We start from the raw sequence: 26,272 nt of genomic DNA, 5'->3' as shown, positions 1-26,272 counted from the left end.
CCAGTATTAAACAAGGCCATCTCAGTATAATTTCTCTCAAGTCTTTAATTCTGGTACTCTTTAGACAATATGGGCATTACTAATTCTTTCATTCTTTTCTTCTTTGATAATATCCACCTATTAAAGATGATAAAAAGACAAACTCAATTATAACTGTTAAGATTGTAAACAAAAAAAATTGCCATTTATGCCAGTAATATTTGTTATAAAAGTTGACAGAAATGTTCATCAACTAAAGAAATGCATTCCTGGCAATGAGGGAAGATCTGAGATAATAAGTTAATTGCTGTCTTTTCCATAGCTAAATCTTATCAATACTTATAAATATCTACTGGGGGGGAGTCAGGTGGATAGGGCCAGGCTCTTTTCAGCAGTGCCCAGAGACAGGACAAGGGGCAATGGGCATGAATGAAAACACAGAATGCTCCATATGAGCATAAGGAAAAACATTTTTACTTTGAGGGTAATAGAGCACTGGAAAATGCTGCCCACGCACACTGTGGAATCTTCCTCTCTGAAGATATCCCAAATCCACCTGGCTGATTACCTGTGTAACCTACTGCACGGAGCCTGCTTTAGCAGGGGAGTTGGACTCAATGATCTTTGGAGGTCCCTTGCAACCTCTACAATTCTGTGATTTACACAAGTATGTATCACAACCTCCCAAAATAATAACAACATAGTTTCACATAGGACAATTTCCTTGAAAATGTAGGGAATTTCAGTGTTTCAGAGTCCACTTGGATCTAATTAAACACTGAAAAACACTGAAACAGATTTTGCATCTCTCAAATTTCTTACAAATCCTCATTTCAAAAATCTTTAATAGGGATTATTTCTACCCAGTACTCACTAACGTCCTTCACAGGTTACCTCCTGCCTGTAGAAGGCTTCTGAAAAAAGGCAACTGCTGTGTGGTCAGCTAATATACTGGCATTTGGTCTGGCCTTATAAGCAACAAGCTCCTTTCAATAGTTATATGGGTTTGTTACAAATGTATTTCTGACAAAGCTTTAGTAACATATTTATTTCTTTAGCCATGCGGTGTAACTGCTAACCTTAAGGTACAGGCCATGCCCTCTTTGGCTTCTCCAGTTAGGCCTGAAAGAACCTGGGAATAATTTGGGTTCATTGTGAATATCCTGTTAGGGGATTAGCAATGTATAAACTCCCTAATTCTCTTGCTGCTTTTATGTGCTCTTTATAAAAGGCTTCCAAACTAGAAGAATAGTGTATTTATTATTTCTGGCACTGTTAAACACAATAGCAATAAACATTAGATATTTAACTCTTACAGAGCAAGCAAACCACAATATGCTTATGATGTATAGCACTTCAAACATATGCTTACATTTACACACTGTCACCTCATCACCTGCATGAAAACGCTGGCACAGAACTCCGGTACTATGCAGCCACTCTCAAATAGCTCCTAAATTGTTTAAAATTGTCTTGTCTTCTAGGAAATATTGTGATTTGAAAACTGTTTAAGTGCGACATGCCATTTTAAAGAAAAGGAGGTATACTGGATACACTACCTATGTCTAGTTCAGATTGTAAATACAAAATAAAGTTATTTTTAAAATAACAATTACAAAAGATAAAAAAAATCAGTGCCCAGTGGGCACATACACTTTGCAATTTTATTTCTATACATAAAGCTGCAATTAATTACAAACCAGTTTTTACGCAGTTTTGCTTTCTTTAAATGTGGAGTGAGTTCTTCCCATAAACTAATGAACTGAAGTGGAGCCAAATAGAGACCAGCTGGCTGAACTGCCAAGTAATTTTATCCGCATGATTGACTTTATGATCCTTTCACTACAGTAACTAGTCTTTATTCTCACAATCAACATCAACCATAACTCCAAGAGGGAAAAAATGATTAAAAATCTAGAGAATAGTGAGGAGAGGTTTGTTTGATGTGGTACAATGCATTCTTGCACACACTTCTTCTGTATAATAGGTGCTGAATTACAGGTGTTTATAGCCTCCAAAGTAGCACAGTGAATAGCTGCCTCAAAGACATAATAAGCAACCGATGCCTAAATAATCATTACAGATACTCCATTAGCAGCATCTAACTGTGTGGCTTTTAACCATACAAATTGTTTTTTGACAGCTTGTAACCTTTCCAAACAGTTTCCTTTGGGCATTATACCACACTCAGATCTAATTTTAACTTTTGCTTTGTCTGTAATTTACTACTTACTTTGGAAACACCTAATGTATTTCAGTGGAATGGATAAAATAAAAAGATAAGAAAATCAATTGCTATTTTAATCTATGAAATTTTTGCTCACTGGGACAGAACTAAAATCTGATGAAACCTAATAGGGGGAAAAAAGGCTAAATGATTTTGAATTCCTTTGGGTACCTGTTTTAACAACAAGCAATATTTTTTTTTCCCCAGATTATTTAAAATAGGACATAGCCAAATGAAAAAAGAACAAAAGTAAAAATGTGTAAATAAAATATAAATCCTTTAAGGCTGTTCATAAGAGTTGCAAATTTTGCATAACATAAATAATATTATAAAAGAGTTTAATGATACATTGCAATGGGATAGAGAGCTAAGAAAGATGTACAATACTTTTTCTCCAAAACAGCCTATAATTACAAATCAGTAAAGACACATGGCTTATGCAGAATTAGAGGGCAGCCATGAAACACTACTGTATATGTGAAATTAATGTGAGGAATGATGTAACAGTATTAGGTGATCCATACAGGCTGTTACTGCCATTATCTCATTGCTTGGGAAGTTGCTTCCAGGAATAACATCCAATAAATCAACGAGGAGTAGCAATCAGCATAGAAATATTCTAATCATGGCAGACAAAATTACTCATATCTTTCAAATGTTTTTCAGCAGATTGAAGCACTTTTTCCATTTTTCAAGCCTATGCAACAGGTAAAAATATGCATTCAATAAAAGGAAAAACAGACCAGAAACAGAGGCAGTGTTTGCTGCTCATAAAGTTTCCTGTTCCTTGAGGGTGTTAATCAGTGGCTAGTCACACCAAAATTAACCATCATAGTTGAAGAGAGTACAAAACAGATAGGCACAAGAAATCCACTTAGAATCATCTGAGCAGGTTCTTTCCTATCTTTTGAATCTTAAAAAGGGTCACTAAATTTACTACCATTTTCATAAGTACAGGGAAGGCAGAGCAAATCTTTAGATAAATGTGGAAAAACCTCTCTTCATGTAAATCTAGTTCATCACGCTAAAGTCAGAGAAGGTATATCAGCATAAAATTAGATTGAGACAGTTATGAATGAAACAGATTCATGCCTAACTTGTGACTTACAACTCACTGTTTGTGTATCTCTAAGTATATGAATTAATAATGGCACTTTTCTTTGTTTCAGATAAGAAAATCAATAAGAAGATTTTCAGAATAATGATTAGTAGGGAAAAGGGGTGCTAGTAAAACAAATTATTAGAAAAATATAAAGACAGTGTGAAGTATAAACACCAAGAAAAATGAAAAATAGGGGAAAATCACTGGAGTTATTTACTGAGCAGCATTCAGTGTTGTTATTATTCTAAAACTTTGTTATTATTATCAAGAGGATTACTAACAAGTTAAGATATTGAATTCAGAGAAATCTTATCCAAACTGTTCCAATACCTCAACTACCTCAACTTTTATTTCTGTTTAATCAAGATGTTTAGTATTACAACCAGCTCTGGACACAGCTACTGCAAACACAGCAAGCCAACAAGTAAAGTGAGTTCTCTATAATTTGATTGAAAACTCAGTGTAAACCTGATAAGAACTATAAAAACATCCTTCTTTCAGGCTTCTTAAGTTAACAAAAAATCACTAAAATCAGACCTATTTCATCATACAAGACAGTTCTAATGACTGTGGAACAGTTCTAAGTGACTCATGCGTCAGCCTGCAGTGCTGTAAGGTATGTAACTCATCATTACCACCAACAGTACTTAAGTGCATTGCACAGTTCTCAAAGTAACATGATTATTCTCTCTTGAATATCTATTTCTCAACCTTTCAACCTCCATATAACCCTGAGAATACTGTTTGATCAGAAAGAAGCCATCTCCAAACCTTTCCCAGTAAGTTCAAGTTCAAAGACGGTAGATTTAGTTTAGATACAAGGAAAAATTTTTTACAGTGAGGGACACAACAGATAAACCAAGCTGCCAAGGGTCTTATCCAGCCTTGTCTTGAAAGTCTCCAGGAATGGGGCATCAACCTCAACACTAGGTAACCTGTTCCAATGCCTTGCCACTCTCACTGTAAAAGACTTTTTCCTTATATTTAACCTAAATCTACTCTCCCTGAGCTTGAAAGCCTTTTCCCTTTGTCCTATCACCACAGACCCTGCCAAAAATTCTGTCCCCATCTTCCCTATAGTTCCCCTTTAGGTACTGAAAGGCTGCTATCAGGTCACCCTTGCAGACTTCTCGTCTGCAGGTGAGAAGCCCCAGCTCTCTCAGCCTGTCCTCATAAGAGAGGTGTTCTATTTCATGAATCAATGTTCCTTTCCAATGGATTTTGGTGGGCTTAAGTTGAACAATTAAAATAAATGGACATACACTGATTTCAGCACTCATCTGCAAGTTTTCCAGATAGTGGAATTAAACATAGGATTAAAATATTCACACACAGATAACTTTGACTTTTCTATACACATGCTCTTCACATTAAAAAAAAAAAAAAAATACATGACTTTTAGGTCACCTAGAGAATAGTGAATTAAACACTGAATAAACAAAGTCTTTCACAACAAAGAAAATGATGGAAGACAGATTTTCTCAGTATAACACAGTATGCTATCTGGCTTCAGTACTTCACCACAATAGTCTAAATTAAGAACAGCAAAGAACAAGTTAGAATCATACATGGCTAGGAAAAAAGGTTCTGTTTATAAACTATAAAAAGAGGTATGCTATCAGTTGGAAAACTACAGTACTCTGAGATCACTTTAAATAAAGCTTCCCTCACACAGCCTTTCCTTACTCTGTATGTCAGCAACATATCTGTCCTCTAAAATCAGTACATCCTCACTTTAACCTACAGGATTATTTTTTCCTGTGCACTCAGTTCATAGACCTTCTAGTACCTGCAAGGCCTACAAGAAAGCTGGAGATGTCATGTGGTGGACAAGAGGTAATGGCCTTAAGCTGCAAGACAGTAGTTTTAGATTAGATATTCAGAAGAAATTCTTCATGATGAGAGTGTGAGGCACTGGCATAGGCTGCCCAAAGAAGCTGTGGATACCCCATCTCTGGAGGCGTTCAAGGCCAGGTTGAATGGGGATCTGGGGAGCCTGATCTGGTAGGAGGTGCCTACAGCAGGGGATTTGGAATTAGATGTCTTTTGAGGTCCCTTCCAACCCAAATCATTCTGTGATTCTATGAAGCAAAATATCCGAAGTCTCTACAACGGAAATAGCATGAGAACAAGTGTTAACTACAGCTCTGTATTAGAGCAGATATGCGTTTCAAACTGATCCAAATCTTAATTGCATTTTCAGTTTCTCTGAAAACAGAACAAAGCAAATACACTCTGCAGGTAAAATGAAAAAGAAAATCACAATCCCCCACAAGAAAAAAAGGAACATTATAAAATGCAGGGTTTGACTTAACTCTCACTGAAGTCTATCACATTACGGCCATGCATTTTAGCTTTTAGTACATTTTAGCTTTTTAACTTGTACAGTTAAAAAATAGAGATTTTTAATTAATTATAACAAACCTATAGACAACCCACTTTTGAATCTGGCTAGCAAAATATATTCTACTCTACATTACATGTTCAGGAAACATTTTCCAGTTTTATGACATTCATCATCAACCCAATTTGCTATTAGAAGTAATTCTCTGAGGACCCTAGAATTGCTGAGAATTCATGAAACCTCTTCAATTTATTTGTGTTTAAACTCCGAAATGCTTAAGACTTTATTACCTTTTAATTATCCCCTCTCAATGATGCAATTTCAGACTTCCAACAACTCCTAACAAAAGTTTAGAAATAATTTTCACATTAACTAGCAACCATCAGTAAATACCTGTAAAAAATCATGAGTCTGCTCAGATTAAAGAGGGTTCTTCTGAGTATTCAGATTAAATCCAAAATAAATATTCAGAATGCACTGAATTAAAATTGTACTTAAAATGGAATTCCACGTATTTTAAAGACACTACACTAAACAAAATTTAAAGCAACATTCATTCCAAAAATACATTAATTTGTTAGTAAAAGGAGCAATAGTGAAATCCTGACAAAATAGAAAAGTAAAAGTACTATCTACGTGAGAATAATAATCATTAGAAAACATCAGGCTTTAATATACTAAAAATAGAAATCAAATGGGAATTTTGTCCAAAATATTCATTTGAAAAGATAATTAAACAAAACAACAAAAAACTAACTAATCTCTTACTGAGTTCTCTAATTCCCAAAAATCAAATAAAACAACAATGTATGATAGCAAGTATATAACAAAAACTAAAGACATAGTAGTTCAAGTTTATATGTTTTCAAATTTGTTCAAAATTATGCTGAAATCTATATTGGAAACAGCAAGCTAATCCTAGAATTGGAAGAAAAATGGAAATCAGTGAAGGCAGCTGGTGCATGCAAGCCTAGGATTATGCCAGAAGCAGTACCTCTACCCAGCTACCGACCTCTTCTGGTAGCTGAATTAAATCCTTATGTACTGTGTCAATTCCATATATCATCATTTTCACATAGCTAACACTTTTTACCAAAGGACGTAGGTGTACTTTTGGAAAGGACAGTGAGGAGTAATAATTTGTTGACTGGCTGAAGATGCTAAATTGCAATTGCCAAAGGCAGAAGTGACCTGCTCTGAGACTCACAAAAATACCTAACCACAAGTTAAAGCCTCGATCCTCAAGGATTTCAGTGCTTCTTTCAGTACAGCTTTGAGCTGCTATAGATCAAGGTGAAGATCTCTACTGGAGATCTTTGTGTTTTTGCAACATTATCAAATAATGTGCATCACTTGTTGATCTTTAAGATAAACATTTTTACATCCTAGCAACCATAGTTACAGGAATGTTATTTAAAAAAGGCAAAATTATTTAATAGAGTTGTCTTCACACTATCTATATTGTTCTTGTTAAAATTAACTGTTTAAGTACTGTTAACAGTTAATTAAAATTAACAGTTTGAGTACTGTTTGATTTTGCTACAAATAAGAACTGCTATCCAGCAAAGTGGTTACACAGACCTACAAAATCTAATATCTGTGGGTACAAAACAAAACAAAAAATTTTTTATCTAAACTAGCTGAAATTAATGTCCAACCTACAGCCTAAAATTTAAAAACTACACAAAAATACTACAAGACTAAGAAAATAAATGCCAATTCCCTTCTCTTATCTCCTCAGAGTCTTCTCCTACTGAAAATACAACCTGCCTGTCTGCAACTGATACATATCAAACACTACTTGAATGCAGCAAGCATCACGTTTCCGTAATGATTGATGACAGATGTCCAGTCAGGTTCTTGTTACCAGTGTCCAGGGTGGGATCAGCTAAGCAGCTGCCAAAGGCCATAGGCATAACTGCAAGAAAGAACAATGCAAATTTACAATTAGGGAGTCTCTGGGGTGTGGGAGGAGAATGATTTGGGCCTCTGCAGATTATTGCAAGTCTGGTTTTGTTTAGCAGAAGAAAAAATGCTTCATACACTTTCAAGTTCCTGACCAATTCTTTTGTTCCATAACTATTCTTTAGAACCCCTAGGCCACTGTATCAGCAGCCATATGTCTCTTGCTTAGGCAGCCTGGACCTTTTCCATCAGCTGCAAGAAACTTTCAACACATCTGGTCTAGGCTTTTCTCATCAGCTGCTACAAGTCTCTGTGCATAATGGCTATCAATTCCTTTCATTGGTTGCTACACTCTTTGCAGACTTTTGTGAATCTCCCTTAGCAACTACAACAGCCTTTCACAATACACAATTAAATTAACATTTCTAGACAGCATAAACCCTGTCACAAAGCAGTAGGCTCAGTTAGGCATTCCCTACTTTTAGTAAGTCCCTAAACTTGTCCTTCCTTTGGGTAATGCCACACTCAAGAAATAGATTTGGATGAATAGTGTCCTGGAAAAGAAAAGTAAAGAATTTTCAGTTAAATGAGTTCCTAGATTGGTTGATCACATTTACTGAAGAAGAAGTTGCACTCTCCTGGAACCAGTGGCTATAGATAGCGCCAAGCTGCTTTTCTCTTTTGACAACTGCAGCAACTTGTTCCAGCTCAAAATTTTAGCTGTAGGATAGCCTCAGGCTGTGACTTCGCAACAGTTTGGAGAAACCCAAATGGTCACCCTTGGAGTCCCTCTCTCTTGCTCTATTTCAGGAAATAAACTGCCAAAAGCAGTCCTCTTAAGGAACAGAAAAAAAAAAAAAAGAAAAAAAAAAAAAAAAAAAAAGTTGTCATTTATTAATTTATTTAGCCTGAGCTAGTTCACTGCATGATCAGATGAGCATCATGTCAACACATGAGATGAGGGAAGACATGTACTGCAATCCCAGATACACAGTGGGAGAGACCACAAATGTGCCTGCACTGCTTTACCTCAGCTGAAATGGAACTGCTGGTCTTACTCCTTTACTAGCAATACTAGACTTTCACTGCACTGAAGATCTGATCAGCTTTAGATTATGTCAGCTCCAAGGCTTCTACAGAGACCTCAGGGTCATCACTATGTGGCCCTTATGTGTTCTGGAATACAGTGACAAAACTTGGATTTACCAATACAAATTGAAAATCATTTCAAGAGAATTAAAATTAAAAATTCATTTTACAAATGTAGAAGGATTTCCATACCTAAGTAGAATAAAGTATACAAAACTACACTAAGTGAATATTTAGAGAACAGTCCATAATTGGAAGGTAATTCTTCTCTGTCAATAAGTACAACATATGTGGGGTGCTCTTTGATACTATAACTTTAGTAATAGAGAGATATAATTTGGACTCTGGAAAAAAAAGACAATGGCTAAAAAACAGAACTATCCCCTCTATTACAGGAGAAAAAGTAGCTGAAAGGTAAGTAAACTTCAAACATTTCAATCATACTTTTAAACGTAGATCTTAAATGGCTTGTTCTTAAGCATAAGATATCTGGTCAGGTCATGCTTTTCTTTGCACCTGAACTGCAAAAGAAAAGCAACCCTGTTAACAATTAATTGTGAGTATTTTAACTAACGCTTATCCTTAGTTAACATACAATAAAAAGAAAATGTCTACCCTGGGTACTTTCCTAATGATAGTGAGGGAATAATTATTCCACTTCTGCCATCCTGGTTCAAATCCCAGAGTTCAGGCAAGGACTAAAATGAATTTAGGCTATCTTGCAGTTAAATTTAAAATAATATAAATGGTAATTAAATTAACAAAGCACTTTAGGACTACATATAGAATGTGATTCCATTTCTTTAAGATTTTAGCACCATGTGGAAAAAAAGCTATAATTTATGACACCTGTAATATGATCCCAACATTCATCTGTTTTGACAAAGCAGGTTTATTTACATAATATTTAGCTTCCTTTCCACTGCAAAAAAAAATTTCAAGTACATAAAATCTGAAGGTTTTAATGAAAAACATGGAATGTTCCTTATAACAAGAGACATAATAAAAAAAAAGGGGGGGAGTTGCAGATGACTAGCTGACTTAATATTTATATTCTACATACAGTAGTTGTTAGACATTAATTGACCTTACCAGATAAAAAGCAGTTTAGGACCCTAACTAGGAAAGACTATCATTGAACAGGCGAGAAAGAAGGGGTAGGAAAAAAAAATGCTAATTTTATAAAATTTATCTCAAAGTTATCTGAGTAAATAAACGGGGAAAGTAGATCACAATCTGGAGAAACAGAATTTGAGGTCACTGATGTATCTCAAAGGCTAAATTCCAGAAAATTATCACCAAAATCTTAGATGCATGCTGGAGAAGAAAAGATTAACCTTACCTTACATTTTTATTATTCATTAAATTTTCCAATGTTGAAATCAAAAGGAAAGAAACCAGAGATAATAACATAATTACCAGAATTCACTGATTACAGGAGAAAGAATAGGGAAGTGTGAAAAACACTAAGTTCAGTCAGAGTAATAATTATGACTCCCTAAGGTCAGTGTATATTAGAATGCATATCCGCATGTACCAAAAGGCCTGGTATGCATAAAGACCCATCAAACAGAGCATAAAGGTCTAACACAGTAAATGACACCAAGAAATCCAGTTAAAAGTTAGTATTTTTTATCAAATACTTAATAGCCAAATCCTCTCTGCTAAACAAACATGAAAAAATTTGTCCAACTCTATTTTGACACCTGCTTTCTGCAGCAGAAATGCAAATGACTTTTTTTTGCTGTTTGAAACAAAACGTAGGCACTTTCGGAAGAAAGAGATCTAAAGCATTAAGGTATTCAAAGTTTATAAAATTGTATGAATAAAGGCCCAAAAATTAATGTCCATGAAGGAATAACACCAAATATCTTGTATGCAGATAGAAAATCTAATATATGCAATTGGAGTCTTGTTTAAACAAAGTATTCTGAAAAGTTTAGCAACACTAAAAATAAAAAACATCCAAGTTTTTGGTCTGCTTATCAGTATTCTCAATTAGTAGAAAAACTTCTATAATTTTAGTACTTACTAGTACTAACTAGTACTTACTAGTACTTTACTACTTACTAGATAGTTACAGTCAAGCTGAGAACTAATATAATGGCCAATTAAGAATATTACTAGATTACAAAGATATCAGAAAAAAATGTCTACTACTCCTTGATGATTAAGTTTGAAACCTGTTTGGCTTTACTTGTCTGTATGTTTTACAGCTCTTTCTGCATTCAAATTCACTTGCAAGCATAAGCTAGTACTAAAAAAACTTTCACGTGTTGGTGGCTGTGTTACAAAGTTAAAAGAAACTCTGCATTTCATAATCAAACATACAGTGTGGCCCTGCATTTTATTTTGCGACTACATCAGTTACATTATTTCACTTTAAGGAAATTCACTGGTTTGGAGAAACCAAATCTTTGAGGTCATTAAAAGATTTAACATACAGTGAAGGACTACCATACTACAGTGTCTCTTTAAGTCAGCCATTTTAGGAGATTGAGTTTCCCGTTATTATATCACAGGCTTTTTTACAACTTGTGTAAATTATTTTAATTTATAAACCCCAAGATTTGATATTGATTTATTTTTATAAATAAATATATTTATAAATAAATAAATAAATAAACTGTGCTCGAATTCATTTGAATCTTATTGTAGTAAGTTATTTTTAAAAGAACAGAAACAAATAATCACATCTAAAATAATTCCAATGCTTATGTTACGAAGCATAAGCATTAAAATAAATACTTAACATTAAATTAAACTGAGAAACAAGACAACACAATAGCAATTTTACTACTTACTAGATAGTTACAGTCTAGCTGAGAACTCTTTATTAACAGTTCATTGATGAAAATACCTACTTAATCCCATAAACTATTTAATGCTTTAAATGTATCCAAAGTGTTTTTATCTTCTGTGTTTCTTGGACATTATGACAACATATTATATTCACTCATCTCAGCTTGTAAGTTGACAGACAAGTCCCATCAGACTGCATGTTTGCTAAGAAAACCTGCTTTCATCTGTCAAATCTGAATGCTACACAATAGCAACACTATTTTGTTCCATCATTTAATCACTTAAATATTTCAATTGATGGTTTGTAATCTCACAAATTCTATTTTGTCAGATTAAAATAATTTCAAACAAAATCAATATTCAGATATTACTTTCTCTCTAAAATACCATTTCTTTTTTAAACAAAAGTTTCCAACAAACTTATTGCTTCTCTCTTTCATGAAAATCAGTAAAGAAAAATGTGGTTGGCTGCACAAAAATTGTGTTTTGTAATATCCCAGTTTAGTTTCAAATCCAGAATTATGTTCTGGTAGAACAGTATTTTTTTTCATAAACAGAAGTTATATCACAACTCTGATTACATACAGACTGATTATAAATATATCCAGTAGGAAGTCTTGCTTGTATTATTCAAAAAAGGCAATGTTTACCTTCACAGCACAAAGGTCAGTCAGGTAAAGTAAAGCTTTTTTTTTTTTTTTTTTTTTTTTTTTTGTCACTTTATTTTAATAAGCTCATTAGTATTTTTAGTGGAGACAAAAAGAAAAAAGTATATTTTCCATGAAGCTGCTTAATGCATTACTATCTGCTTTAAGCCAATTTTTCTTAAATTGATTCCTTCCTTAAGTTGGAAGGAGAAAGACACGTGACTTACTATACTACATACTTGACCAAAACATATTTGCTCTAGCTTTCATTTCATTTTTGCCATATCAGACATGAATCTGGATTATCAAGAGAAAAAAAGAGTCTAGTTTGACTCTTGATGAGATTACGGTTGGACACAAAAGCTTGTGCTTTTAAAAAAAGTGATTAAGATCAAACTGGACACAATATTTTGGCCAAGAGAAATTAATAAGAGTATTACAAGAAGACTGAAGAAATCCTTCACTGAAACCTCCAGGAAAGTCCCAATGATCTTCGGCAAAGATGAAAATGATCTGAGATCTCATTCACAAGTATTCTATTCTTTCTGAAAGAGCACTCTGACCGACCGCATGACCAGATTCTGTTATTTCTCTCTCTCTCTCTCTCTTTTTTTTTTTTTTTTTTCTTGCAATGGTTCATGTTAATTGGTTCAATCCAGGTCTTTCTGAGAGCTGAGCTGAAATGCCCAAGTATGGAATGGAGTGTCAGTGATCCACATTTTAGTTAAATGATGTGGTAGCATCTATCTAGCTTTTGCTGATAAAAAGAAAAGGGTAAATATTTCATTTAAAAAATTATACAGCAACACCAAACGAAGTTAACTGAGTGGTTCTGATGTTATTAGAAAACACCTTTTTGGCAGTTTTTGGCAAATCTATCATTCATCATAATATTCTTCTACTCTTCTAATCTTTTACACAACCATAACTGCAAACCTGCACACATTTATTAGTATCTTTATTATCAATAAATGAACAGACACTGTTTATATATTGTATATTGTATATGCAAATGCAAGCTTTTAAGCAGTTAAAAAATAAATCCATAGAAATCTAACTTCTACCATAAAAGTCTAGTTTAATCATTCTGCATCTCTGTATAATATTGTACTAGTTATTTTAAAATACTGCTTATGTGTTATCTTCAAAGATTTCAAACATTTTAGTGTAGCTAATATACTATTATCAACCATACACCTGCAGCTATTCTTTATCTGTTTTATGAGGAAAGCTAAATAAAAACATGTCATTTTTTTTTCTTCAGAAGAGATTTGCTTATCAATTAGCCCATACTCATAAACATACTGAAGAAAATATTGAGTTGATTTAATTTTCTTCATTTATGGTATGATCTCCAGATATGCTCTCCGCCCCTTGCTGTTTATGGCTCCTGCTTGAAGATGACTAATCAGCTGAAACTGACTTGGGCCTTAGGAATTTATACTTTTTGGTATTGTGTACTATACTTTTTTTACTGCTTATACTTTTTGGTATTGTGTACTATACTTTTTTACTGCTTCATGCTAGAAGCTGTGTTTGAACTGAGACAGAATCCTTTTCTTTCTCCTGTGTGGTCCTAATTGCAACAGAGACAGTAAGTGAAATATGCCCTAATATTAACAATAATAGCTTGTCCAACATTGACAAAAGCTCATCTTCCTGGCAGCTTCAACAGAGAAGCAGAGGACCACTTGAGTATGAAAACTAAAACAGTCTCCCTCAGTCAATCTTTTCAACAGAAGATCAGGATGATTAAGAAGTTTCAATTTGTCACAGAAGGATTTAAATTAGAACTGTTTTTCAAAGCATCAGTTTTTGATCAACAATAAATTCACTTGACTAAAATAATTACAGAACAGCTAATCCTGAAAAAAAATTGTCCGTTCACAAGGGGAAGAAAATCATCCTTGCCACTTAGGTTAGTGATATTTTTGACTGCATTATGCAAACTATCAACAACTGGTCAAGTAAGACGATCCTTCTCATCTATGCAGCACCGGTGGTGTCACCTCTGGAGTGCTGGGTCTAGTTCCAAGCTGCTCACTACAGGAGAGACCTGGACATATTGGAAACAGTCCAATAGAGGGCTGCCAAAATGCTGACAGAACTGGAGCATCAATCTGATCAGAATAGGCTAAGAGAATTGCGACTATTTAGCTTGAGGAAGAGGAGGTTCAAGGGGATGTTATCTATATCTGTAAAAATCTGATCAGAAGGTACAAAGAAGAAAAAGACAGGCTCTTTTCAGTAGGGCCCAGTGCCAGGAGAAGAGGCAGCGGACACAAGCTGGAAACACAGGAGTTTCCATCTAAACATCAAGAAGCACTTCTGTGCTGTGTGGCTGACTGAGCACTGTCAGAGTTTGCACAGTTTGCCAATAGATACTGTGTAGTCACATTGCTTCAGAAGTCAGCTGGACGCTAGATAATGTCTTACGTAAAATAATCTACAAGATTATTGGTGCGGTGGGAGAAAACCATAAATTGAATGATTTTTACCTAATACGAATTTATTATCTGAATTATCTCTGATTATTGGTATTTTCTGAGAGAACTATGACTGATTCACTGAGATACAAACCAGGTAATATTTTGTTTTAAATAATTTTCATCCCAGATACTCCTACTTCTGTACAATATTTAAAAAATATAATAATTGTCAGAAACAGGCACCACAATTAGATGCATTAGAAAACCTTGTTCGAAAGGATCCATGTCCAGTAAGATAATGGAAATCAATATAAATTCAGTTTTCAACCAGAAATGAGCCCTACATGCATAACCGTGAAATTAAGTAAAGTTACTTCCCTTGTCTACAGGAACTTCTGTTATTTTGGAATAAAATTTGATTGTTGCAGTCCTACAAACAAATTTCCTATAAAATTTTCTATATAATTTTCTATATAATTCTGTATTAGAATGCATGAATAAACATTTAAAAAACAGCAGCATCAATGGAATAAATAGGGTCATTAGTTAATGAATGGACAAGATCTTTGCATTTGAACTTGAAATTTATCAACATGTTAGATGCTTGATACATATATTGTAAATACACAGTGTTCATTATTTTTGCTTCTAAATTACATATAAATATATTAATCCATCTTCATATCATATCATACTATTGTAATGATGTGTTAACAATGATATTATCATTTGATAGCCCAGCATTTTAATACAACTTTCTGATGATTGATGTATCCTGTAGAAATTTGAAATGTATCTCACTGAAACTTCAAAAAACAGAGAACCTTTTTCCAAGGACTTCCCAATTAAAATGTGACACCAGTTATTTTTATTTCAGTGTTCCATAAAGAACTCAGTAAATATTACATGTACATATGTATTATATGCAGCTATGAATTTAAAATAAATATTTCATGTCCAAGATAAATTTCACACTGATAAAAAAACTTGCTTCGTAGACTTAACAAAGACTTTCCTGCATGAGCACTATTATGTTTGAATGGTAATCTTACACAGCTAGTGTTTTCTTAATGTCCTGGGGAGTCTGATCATTGTAAATTACCTGTGACATCTCATTAATCCTCTTTTTCCTCACAAACGCATAATTAATGGTAACATTGACAATAATACACAAATTAGCTAAGTGACGCTTTATGGTGTTGGTTTTGATTAACGTCAGGAACCCAAAAATGACATTAATGTAATGCAGATCCCAAAAGGCAACCCGCACTTTGACCTCAGACATACATTTTGTTTGCACCATCACAAAGATTAATCCTTCCCTGGATGAAGACAAGACAAAACTCTGGCCACTGGCATTGCGTGCTGGGCTGTTGCTGAAAAACAAACTGCCTCAATTGCATTTGTTTAAGAAGGAAATCTTAATGCATAGAAACAACGGCTTAGTGTCATTTCCTATTGTCTTGTTAGGACAAAGATAAACGAGCTACTGTCACGATTTAGATCAACTGCTTCTCTTCTAACTTCTATTATTTGCTTATTTATAGACTAATGTTTAATTAAAAGTATACCTAGATACAGAAAAGCACAATAAAGTTATCAAATTACTTTCTTACTTCCTACGCACTTATTTGGTGGATCACCTTGTATTTAAACTTTCCACATTTTGTGCTAGTGTTATAGGTTCAAACAGGTTACAGAAGAGTAAATGCAGCAATGTACTTAACCTACCCTGAAGTAGTAGCATAAAGAGTACAATTTATTGCAGCAATTTTAAAAGGCCAACCATTTTCAGAATACATGTTTATTTGTCCATAATATATTTACATATTTATATTATTTTTATATATTATGTATGTATATCTATGTACGCTTAACAATGTGTAACTGAAAGTATCTGGCTCAAAACAGTTAAAATCTCCATTCCCCAATTTAAAAGCACTATTTACAACCACATCATCTTAGAAAGTAAGGTAAATTTTGATTATACACTTGTATACTCTTTTTATCATCTCATAAATTGAACTCATTACAGAATGCACAAAACCTAAAGAAAAAATAGTAATTATCAGAAAATACAGCAGAATATTTTTCTTCTAATAATGAAAATCCCATCATCACTTCTCTCTCATTAAGGTTTTTGCTGAAAAAGCATATCTGTAAAAGGTAATGAGCGATCTTGTTAGAGCTAACATTTTTACATATATTATATTTTATTAACCAAAATACCATAAGACGACTTCTCGAAAAAGTGTTAAACATTGTGTGGGTTTCCCATTGCAATAGAACACAAGACTATCATCAATTAACAAGATAATTTTTCTTTATCTCTCTACTTTTGTATAATACTGAGATAAATAGTTGTGGGTTTATCATAAATATCACAGAAAGGAAGAAAAAAAAATTACACAATAATATCAATCAGGAAAATATTTTAATATCACAAAGAGAAATAAATGGTTGAAAACTGAATAGTAAAAGACATCCCTGGTAGATAAAGCCTTTTAGATATCTTTAATTTTTTAATTATAATAGATACATGTGTATAGTCAAAAATATCTTAGATTTTCAGTGTTGCAGTTTTTACATGTCCTGCTGGATAATCTTGAATCTGATGACTTTAAACCTAAAATGGCTATTTGAAATAATTTCCTTCATCTGATCACATTATTCTAAAGTTAAATTTCACAACAGTGTATATTTTAAAGCATTTTATGCAAAACAGGATAAATTTTCTCTGACTGGGGAGTACATTTTAAAGCACTACAAAATTTAAGGGGCAAAAGGGAATCCCATAGAGGCCGTATATTTACTCTAACTAACCAAGTCATAAATCCAGGTTATTGCAATAAATTATTTTTATCGTTTGAACAGAGTAAGTACAGTATCACATTTGAAAGACATTTGTGTTTAATTCATATCTTAAAATTGACAAAGATAAACAATCACATCTACAGCAACTGAAATGCATTAATGTATACGGAATATACAAGCTAGAGCCAGGAGCAGAGACAAATCTGTTCTTTATATCATCATTGTGGCATAAGGTCATTCAAAATGTAATTGTACTTCTTTGTAAAACATAAAAAATTGTCTGGTTGGAGCTGCAAATTTTAAATGGCTTTGTCTGTGTAGTAATCCGTTATCAGCTTGTATGAACCCAGTAATTCTTTGTTTCATATACAGTTTGCTGGCAGCCTACAGTAACCATTTGCTACTTTTACTTTGCTGAATTAATATTCAGCCAGATACAACAAAAGCCTCCTAAATATATGTCTCAAAAGAAACCAGCCCACTTTTAACCCTTACTAGTTATCTCAATTTCCTCTTCACCATAGATATGATTAATATTATCCTATTAGCCTGACTGTCATTTTATTCTTGCAGTTCCATGCCAGCCTTGTAGAAAGCAATCTATCAAGAGATACATTTATTGGAATGATTTGTTTCCATGTTTAAGTGCTGCACGTTGACTTTTAATACTTAAAAATGACTATAGCAAACTGATTTTTTAAAGCCTGTAGAATCTCATGCACGTGCACGCATAAGAAAAAAGTTAGTCTGTAAGGCAACATATTTTTCTCACAATTTACAGAATACTCCACTCATTAGTTTCAAGAAATCTTATTTCAAAATATAATCTCATCAGAGTTCTCTATGTAAAATTTCTGTTTGTTGTCATACTTTGAAATTTAAGAACTACTTGAGTTATATAGCTGAATGATATGCTGACTAAGGCATTCCCTTATTCCACACTTTTACACAAATCCAATTAATATGATAGTTTCAGAAGGCAAAAAATAACAATGTCAGTTTAGGTTTCATTTTTCACATCACAAAAACATTCCCATAGACTTAACAGAACATAAACTGGTTAAGTATAGATTCAGTTTTATCTCCTCAGTATATAAAAATGTTTAGCAAAAAGAAAGAAAAAAAAAAAACCTGCATGCAATTCCACACACTTTTCCCCAGCTAGATTTAACATATGTGTGTATAACTGTAGTTTATCATTGAACACAACACTGCATATTCAGGAAATCCATTCAACATCAGATGTCAGCATCTTACATAATGTTATATAATTATGATTCACAGAAGAACAGCTTCCAGAAAAGCAGAGTGTTCTACCTTTTATGAATCTAAGCCTGATTTTATCTCAATAAACAATCGCCTTTTAGGGTGATGAAAGAAAATCATTACCATGTTAAACATGACAGCATTTACCTGTTGCTCTATGAAATAGTGACAGAATGCTTGGTTACTTTGCTAGTTGTGAGTTGAGCAATTATTTACGTAAATGTTCTTTATACATTCATCAGCAGGTGTTTCAATTTATATTTTTATTTAATAGTAATAAAATAACATCAAATCCAAACCACATGATGTGCACGTTCATGGCTTTTTTCCTTGGGGGGGGGGGGAGGGAGGGGGGTAACAACCCTATTGAGACTGTACTTTATGAACTTTAATGAGAATTCTGACTGTATTTTGTACCATGAATGTCAAATAAGTTTCAAAAGCAAATGCAAACTGCAATCCTAGTGACACATACTAAAAATAACCCTATAAATCTGTTCATTCTGTTTAGATAGTCTCCTGTGTTGTAAAAAGTGAGACTGCTTAGCTTTATTATATGTTTTGGAGAAAACTAATTTTAGGAAAGTAGGCCACTGATAGCATTATATTATTCTTGTGATTTACAGAGAAGCCATTTTCTAATCTTCTCAGAATCTCGGTAATAATTAGGCAAACTTATAGCAAGCTCTTTTGAGGAAATTCTTTGGAAAAACATGCAGCCTCTTAATAAAAAGCTCAGAGATAATTTTCTCTTAAACTAAGTATATGAACAAGCTACACTGCACTAAGCAAAGCTACACAACATTTCAATGAAAAAATTCCACTCTGTTTTAGCCTGTCAAAGTAATTTGAGTGTTTCCAATAACACAGCAGCTATATCATAATACAAATCTGCTTACCAAAGTATTATATTTAAAGAATGCAGAAATTTGTGAGAAAGAAAGCTGCAAAAGTTCTACATTTCAGTTTGAGATATTACTGTTTGAAAAGAAGCAATTTTGAAAGCTGCACCACATTATATGAAAATGTACAAATAAAGAGGAACAGATTTTTAGCTTTCTTGTAAGACTAAATAATCTTTAGACCTTAAAATTACTCCTTTCCACATCTGAAAAATGATATGAAGAGAATGTTAACATTGGTTGCATTTTTGTATGTATATGCTCAAAGTGACAGCATTCTGGGTCTTTGTTTTGAGATATCTTTATCAGTCCTAAGGATGGAAAAATCAGATCTATACAGTCACAATATAAGTGCTGGAGACAGAAAAGGCTCAAAGGCTGGCACCAATTTAAATAATTTTTAACAATATTAATTGTATACAATGTCACATCATGTTCTTTCTCATTTCTCAACCAGGGCATATGATGAACCGGTGCATACAATGTACCACTCCAAGAAAACACGATAGCTGAAGGGCTTCTACCTTTAGACCCATTCAAGATAAAAAGCATAAAACATTCATATTAGTGTGATGGTTGTTATAAGGATAATAGTGCAGTGATAGTGCCAAGAAGTCATTAATGCACTATATCTCTTCTTGATTTAAAAATTTTTAAGTTAATGGGCCAAATTTCACTATACCTTGTACCAGTAGTTGTCATTTTTTACAGCTATCTACTAAAAATAGCGTGGTAGACACTAAACATGCATTTCTTCTGATGACCTCTATTTTGTTAATATTACTGGGGAAGAAAAAGTAATTATGCTTATAAAAAAGTATTTATAAAAAGTAATTTAAAAAAGTAATTATCCTTATAAAAAGGAATTATTCTTTTAAATCTGAATTTATGTGAGTGAATGATTTCTGGAAATATTTATATATATATGTGTAATCGGGATTTTGCACCATCATTCAAAATTTATTTGATTACACTAAATAAATTTTGAATTATTCAGATTTTCCAAATCTGAAGAACTAAATTCCTTTATCAAATGTGACTCATCATACAAAATTACAAGTTATAGTCTGCAATATCATATCTTTATATACACATAAAAATTCTGATAAAGAAATATTCTAGTATCTATTGTAAAATAAAATATATGATCAGCATGGGAGAACTAATCACAGAAGCCCATGACAGCAGAGACTACTTTTGGTTGGGTATGAAAATGAAAATAAAAAATGAAACAAAAATCCAACATATCCTAATTAAAAAACTGCATGTAATTGAGAAAATGTGTGCAATTCTTAATGAATGTGAAGAAAGGAGATGCATACAAATACACTCAAGAAAGAAAATGCAACTATGCATTTACAAAAGCAAAAGCTACGAAATGTATGCACATACAACACATGAAAAACTTAAGAAGTCCATTTTCAATAGCTATCAGTTGAGAAAGCTACTAATCTGGTACTTCGCTGCAATATATTAATATTTGATGTAAAAGTGACATTGTGGGGTATAGAAAATTTGCAAACAATCTAATGGTAATGCAGTGTGAGCTTAAAGGGAAGAAAATAAAAGGAATAGCTGGAATGCATGCTCCAAGACTACTGACAATTCTCTAACCTGTCACAGATTACATTTTAGCTACTGTAGGGTATGTATAGGCTCGTCACAACTAATAACATTTTTCTTTCATCAGGTTTGTGTTAACATTCTGCAAATCTGAAATGTTTACTGTAATGAAGTAATGCATTATATAGATAGCATATGGTTGCTGGCTTTGTTTATATCATTTTAAAATATCTGAAAGGACCGCTTGGACTAAAGTGCAATGTTATTGCTTCCATAGTCAGTTGATGAGTTGTTTAATAGTATTTTAAATGTTTGTTAATGATAGTCTCAAAAAAACAGAAAACCACAGAAGCAATGCAGAATAGCAATATCACAATAGTTACAAAGATTAAAATGCCACTAGGGGACAGTAGAAAGTCACAGAATGAGGTTCTGTTGAAGAAAGCAGAACAAAAGGCCTTTCTTTGTCAAAAAGAAATCACAAATATGTATTTCTAAATAAAAATCATTTCACATGTGAGGGTTTTAAAATTATGCATTAAATAGCAAGGTGGAAACTGGGAGATACTTGCATGAGTCTGTTCTTAGGTCCATTACATTTGTATCTATGTATTATAAAATATACAGTAATCTCAGTTTTAATAAGAATAAATTCATGTGTGAACCAAATTATTTTCAGTACTTTCATAAGTTCTTAAAATACAGAGGCTTCTGCCATTATTGCATAAGAGCACATTAATCTATGTAGTTTACCTGGTAATAAAATTAATAAATATTGTATGTTATTGGGATATTAAGCAATGCAAATAAATGTCTGAATTGTAAGAACAGAAAATGAGCGGGAAAGATCTACTTTATTATGAACTACTGGCAATGTATGGACACTCCTATTCTGTGAGAGAATAGGCAGTACTCACTCTGGAGCAGGACAGTTCTCTTCTGAAGTTCAGACAGTGCTCACGTGCTGAATCTCTGCAAAATAAAACAAAGCACAGCACCATTTTATCTGCAAAAGAATACCAAGGCACTCTTGGTAATTGGTAATGCCCCGCAAACTGGAAAGTTTGCTTCGAGTATTTGTAGCTACAGAACTTTCCCTGTTATATGAAGCATATCCAAGCTAACAAAATCAGAAAATCAGTCAGCCTGATTCTATGTGATGTTTCAGTTCACATAAGTACAGGAGGTAAATGCATACTTCAGAAGTATTTAATTTTTTTCCATTTTCAAAGAAATGCATATTGGCCTACAAATTATCAAGGTTTAGGGAGCATCTAATTCTCAGTCATGTATTCACAGTATATAGGAGACAGGATGATAGCTACATAGCACAATGTGAATTCCTTCTTGTTTCTTGCACACAAAAACACACAAAGAGATTTCATCTGCTGAAAGATTATCCCCATTCCAGAGAGGTAAAATGCAGATTCAAAACAGCAGCGTGAATGTCTCTTCACAGCCTTGTAATTGCAGTCATCTTGTAGCAATGTCATGATCTTGAATGCAGAATGTGGACAATGATATAATTAAGAATTTGAGTGAAAATAGCAAATCTAAGAAGGATTGGTCTATTATAAGGGCCAGGACTGTTTTCAGATGGAAAACCTATCACATGCCTGTATGTATGTGAAAGAGACAGGGTGAAACCTAATAAAGCAACAGGCAGACATGTACCTTTAAAAAGTACTTTAAAAGAAAACCCTTGTACCACAGCACAGTGAGAGAGAGAAGGGTGTGACTGAGAGGAGGATGAATAGAAAGACAGACATAGAGAAGATGGAAATGGGGAGTTAAAGGAAAAGAGAAAGAGGGAAGGCATGAGAGAGTCAGGGAGAGAGAAAAAAAGAATCATATATTATCATATGCATCAATCATCATTTGTGCCAGGCACCGTATGTACGTGGATGACAAAAATTTCAACATACAACAAAATTCATAGAACAACAGGGTATTCAATAAACAGTCTAGAGCCCATTTCTCAGACAGTACTGTAACATTACTTGAATCATTTATTGAATTGAGTTTCAGTAACTGATTAAGGTACATATCTTGCTTTTCACTCACATATTTTTAAGATAGTAAGCTGTGATGTCTCAAAAAGAGTAATTTTTCTTTTAAAATGAAATTACTTTCTTTTAAGAATCTGAAAAACTTTTCCAAATTATTTGACATATTGCTTAAAATTAGCTAAGAATGGAAGGATAAACTTCTATGAGTTTAATAAGGGTTGCTACCTTTTTAGTTATTATTATGTCCTGGGAAACTCAGCTAGGATGTTTACTCTCAGGAAAAAAATTTGGAGGTCAAAGGTATTTCTAGGAAATGACCCAGGAAAAACAACTTCAGCCAACAGCGGACTTCTTCAAGGACTTCCTTAAACTCTCTGAACTTTGAAAGATCTGTTCTTATGATCAGATTCTTAAGGGCTTTCCTGAGCAGCATACACATGATTTTTAAAATACTATTTAAGTACATAAAAAGGCTTACTAAATTAAAACTCAATGTTAAATACACTCAGAAGAGACATCACCAAATTCAGTCACTATTTTTATAAACTGAATAAAGCTTGAACCACTTGATCATTCAAGTCATTCAAAAGCTACCACAAAACTCTGCGTGCTGAAATTGTCAGAATTTTAGGGCTCTTCATTGGCTACCCTAGCAGTACAAAGGACTTGCATCTCGTAAAAGGAAGCAGTTTTCAGGGGAAGAGCGAGATCACTGAGTAGAGTTAGTGAATAGTTTTATGGTTGTCTTATTTTAAAAACTTGGATTTGCAGAATTTTCATAGTTATCATGTTCTGATTCATATAACAGTATCTTTGTGCCTTTATCATGTCTGCAATTTTTTTTCCCCACTATATTGGACTTCGTATCTCTAATCAGCATACAATTTGTGTTCACCTTTCCTTTAGCTCCCCATAGTCACTTTTTCATATACTCTACTCAGTAAGAGTACTTCTTCCAGTTGTCTCTCAAACAAGACTCTTGCAGCAATACTTCCTTCCTGCTATTCTCATACTCATCTCCATGTTGTTTTGTCCTTCCCCTACTTTTCTACTTCAAGCTTTGCCCTGAACTTAAGTGCTGTTTTCACAGTCAATGTCTTGTGACACACTGAAGTTCTTCAGCTTTCATTTTGCCATTTTTCATAATCACAGAAAACCACATTACAAGGCAATGAATTGTGATTTAGCACTCCTATATGTCAAGTGAGAAGTTTTCCTAAATCAGAACCACATCTGTAACAAGTCACATTCTGGTGTTTTGATGTGTTCAAGTGTAAGATAGTTCTCTCTAAAGGATTATTCCTTTACACATTCATTTAACTGTACATTGTGGTTGCTTTCTTTAACAGAGCTATTAAGAACTGCTATGCGAAAAATAAAGTGCCTCTATTTCTGTTAAACGCACTTTGAACAAGATGCCACTGCCTTTGTTAAAATAGGAAAAAAATTGCGTTACATACAATTATCAGAAAGCCATGGTTTGCAAAAATAATTTGGAAGCTGTAGCAATATCAGATGTTAAATAGGAACTAACATTCAATGCCCCATAACACATTAATGAACCCAGAATAATGTTTGTTCCCTTTTTTGTATTTTGTTTTTCAATCTCTGTTGGTGTTTTATTCAACAGAAAATATCTTTTTGACATAGTAACTTGTTGCTCTGCACTAAATGAAAAAAATATAAGCTGGAAAAAAATAATGTAAACATGCTAAAACTTAAACCTACTGATCTCCCATTTAATTCTAAGTATACAGAAAACAATGAATAGTTCTGATACAGCACCTGATTGATATTTCCAGGGTGTGAAAACCTCCACCATGAGATTGGGCTGATATTGCATATTCAAACACATACAGTGATATATTTGTCATTGCTATTGACCTTTATCTCTCCAGTTTCCTGACAACCTTCTACAGTTATTGACATTACAAATACCAGTGACAACGTGCAGGGCAAAGTATAACCTTTCATTTACCTTCATGTCCCTCAAATGACTCACATAGGTAGTTTCAACAAAAGCTGCAAACAATGATACTGTTGATTTTTTTTTTCTTAACTTGCTAAAATGTTTTCCATTTTCCTCTTGTTCTCTGAAAATCATGCCAATAACTCACTACAAAGGAAACGATTTCAAATGAATACAGGTAATTAGAAGTGTCAAGAAATCAGCAGAGAGTAGGGTGTCTGCCATCATTTCTGTGGAAAGAGTGCCAGATTCCCTTTCAAAAAGGTCTTTGTCATTTTTTAATAGAAGATAATTAATGTAGACTACAGTAAAGAGTACGGGATCCTAGTCACTTGTCTTTCTTTCCTTAGAAATTGTACTATGAAGATGTTTTGATTTCTAGAAACAATCTTCTGAGGTTATTTAAAAATGAATTTAATTACAAGCATGGTCCTTTTAGTCTTTTCATTATTGTAAAAGCAAGCAAGAAGAATTTGGGAAGGGCACATTTATAAGGGTGACATAAAAAAAAGTTTTATTTTAAGAAGTCCAAGCCTAAGCAGTTTGTTTCAAGTAATGAGATGACTTCACATAGCTGGTAGTATCCACTAAGGAAAACACCAAAAAAACAGACAAAAATGTGGAAATCTACCCATTAGTAGCGTAGTCTCACTATCTGAATATAGGAAGGTAGAAGGGCAGTGCCCGTGTAATAAAAATTACAGATATTTATGTTGCAAAATGTAATTCATGTTGCAATATATATTAATAGTAACTCAAAAAACACTTTGTTATTTTGGTACTATACCTATGACAAACAAACCAAAAATCTTCTTGGATAGGCTGTACAAAATTCATGATTTATAAGGATAGTTGTGTATTTCACATAAAACTCAATATTTATTCTGAAATCTAGAACAAAATCGTGTTTATGTTAAAAAATACGAGTACAGTGAACCAGAAAGTTGAATCGGTGATTAGTACACTGAGATCAGTAAATTCCTTTCATGAGAAATTAATGCCTTGGGATAAAACTGAACAACCATCCCTAATATAAGTATCCAACAATACATCTAATCAACTAGGTAATCCTAGTATGCTACAAGCATGTAAAATTACAGATGTTCTTGGCAGTCGTGAAATCATCTAGAACTTTACTGATTATAATTACAGTATTTCCCTTACTCTTTCCAACAATATATCTGCACTCGCCAGTACTTGATGACACACAGAAATAATCATTCAA

The 26,272-nt window shown here is 33.4% G+C and overlaps 1 long non-coding RNA gene across 1 annotated transcript in view; it reads right to left on the bottom strand.

The window, feature by feature from the left end:
• The window catches only part of LOC128085918 (uncharacterized), a 65,074-nt gene extending 43,036 nt beyond the window's left edge, over window positions 1-22,038 (bottom strand). Inside the window, exon 1 of the long non-coding RNA XR_008209160.1 lies at window positions 21,987-22,038. This is a non-coding gene — a long non-coding RNA (uncharacterized LOC128085918). The remainder of the gene's footprint in view (window positions 1-21,986) is intronic.
• Window positions 22,039-26,272: the final 4,234 nt, after the last annotated feature.

The sequence above is a fragment of the Tympanuchus pallidicinctus genome, unplaced genomic scaffold (assembly GCF_026119805.1).
Source record: "Tympanuchus pallidicinctus isolate F22 unplaced genomic scaffold, pur_lepc_1.0 scaffold3, whole genome shotgun sequence".
Taxonomy (NCBI): Eukaryota; Metazoa; Chordata; class Aves; order Galliformes; family Phasianidae; genus Tympanuchus; species Tympanuchus pallidicinctus.
Note: the sequence above shows the minus strand (reverse complement) of the source record. Positions and strands in the feature narration are given on the sequence as shown.